We start from the raw sequence: 2,099 nt of genomic DNA on the forward strand, positions 1-2,099 counted from the left end.
ACTTTTAACATTGTCGATATAACTAAAGCGGCCCTTTTATTTTCGAATTCAAGAAATTTCGACCCAAATTCATTTTCGGGGGTGGGGGGGCATGATCTATTGGGAGGGGGGTACCGAGTGGTCTGTGGGAAAATTTTTAAAAATTTGGGTTAATATGGTGAGTTTTAAGGCCATAAAGACATTTATGACACTCAAAACGTTATTAAAGTATTTTTAGTAGTAATTTTTTTAAATACTTGGGGAGAAGCATTGCCCCCTCTCTGGATCTGCCCTTGATTCAGCCATATTGTTGCTTTTTTAAACTACTCATAACATTTTATGTTTTAGGTTTACATAGTGCAATTAAAGAGTTCCGAGCTAAGTGATCTAAGTGCAAAAATATATATTTTGTTTTTTTTTTCAATCAATTATCTATGTCAGAGCATCATTTCTAACATTAGAAAAACAATTCATGCCATAACAGCCTAAGTCAAGTATACTATACAGATTACAAATCAGTAATGTAAAAGTGCTTTAGTCATGCCTTGTTCTATGAAGTTGTCTCCCACATGAATTTTCCAAAAGTGCTTAAGTCACTGACTTAAGGTCGTTTTGAAAAAAAAAACATATGTTGTTTTAAATAATATGTTGTTGTTTGTAAACTTCTTAAAAGCCATGATTTTGTGTTCAAACTTACTTTAAATTGTCTTGAAACAAGAATTTGAACCTGCAAATTACATGACTGATTCTATTCCAAAGTAACATTTATTTATATTCAAATTCGTTCCTGAAAAATTTACTTTTTTGACTTAAGACCTTTTGGAATCCACATCTTCAATTATAATTGTTTTATTTTTTGGTTATTCAAGTTTTCTTTGATTTCTGGCAATTTTTAATTTTGGTACTTAGATCAATTAGCTTGGCCGCTCTTCAATTATTGCTGAACATTCAATGAAAATACGTATATTTAACAAAAAAAAAACAAAAAGTGATTGGAGGAGCTGGGATTTGAACCCAGGACTTTCAGCATGCGAAGCAGACACTCTACCACTGAGTTACACCCCCGATGGTGATTCTAAAATAAAGACACTAAATGAATGTAAACTACATTATTATGTTAAATAATATTGTTTGTACTTATTAACAAAATGATAAATTCGAAATCTGTTAATAAACCGTACCACTATTGGTTAATTACTAATAGAATTAAAGATGAATAAAAATAAAAAAGATTAAGTTAAAAGATATTTCAAATTATGGCGAAGGAAAAAGGTATAGAGTATTGTAGAGGTTCAAATAAAGGCATGAAATTAAAAAATAGATTTACTACACAGTAGTAGCATGAAATTAGCCAGTATATTTTATATACATACCAGAAATGTCCCTGGACTAAAAATAATATAGCTACATTCACTGATGAGATGGCAATTATCTCAAATTGAAAATAATCATCAACAAGCAGTGCATACGTTGCAGAACTCTTTAAATCGGATCAGCCATTCGTCATCCTAATCTGTTAACTTCGTAACTCCACAATTCTCTGAAAATTAGTTATTACTATTTCAAAAAGTCCCTACTTATCGTTTAGAAAAGGACGCACGTGAATATTTTTATCAGATGAGTAAATAGCGACCTCTTCGTATACACCGTATCTCCCTTGCCGCCAAATTTAGTACGAAAAATGCGTAACTCCCTAGTTTGTTATACCACACGAAGCACGACAGATGTGTCACTGTTTATAAACTGATATTTTCAATAAAAAGTTGGTGGTAAGTAATACTACATACTTATTAAACAATATAGGTACCTACAAACAAAAAATGTTAGTGATATAAAACATTTTAAATATTTTCGTTTTACCATCCTATCTTTAAAAATGGGAGATACATAGTATTTGCATTAGTCATATTTAGAGAGATAGTGCCTCCTGAAAAATTGGGATGAATGGAGTTACGCAGTTTACAGATTAGGTCGACGCAATGGACTAATGCTTAGAGAAAAAAGCTGACAAAACCAAATCGACTCATATTGATTTCACTAATAAAAGAAGACAAAATATTTCAGTCAGAATAAATGGGGTAAAGGTTCCACAGGAGAATACTGTCAAATAGGTATATGGG

The 2,099-nt window shown here is 31.4% G+C and overlaps 1 non-coding gene across 1 annotated transcript; it reads right to left on the reverse strand.

Moving 5' to 3' along the window:
* Positions 1–972: 972 nt before the first annotated feature.
* On the reverse strand, positions 973–1,044 carry Trnaa-cgc (transfer RNA alanine (anticodon CGC)). Its single transcript has one exon. It is a non-coding gene; the product is annotated as a tRNA-Ala (tRNA).
* Between the last annotated feature and the right edge of the window lie 1,055 nt (positions 1,045–2,099).

Source organism: Diabrotica virgifera, chromosome 5 (genome assembly GCF_917563875.1).
Source record: "Diabrotica virgifera virgifera chromosome 5, PGI_DIABVI_V3a".
In the NCBI taxonomy this organism is placed as follows: Eukaryota; Metazoa; Arthropoda; class Insecta; order Coleoptera; family Chrysomelidae; genus Diabrotica; species Diabrotica virgifera.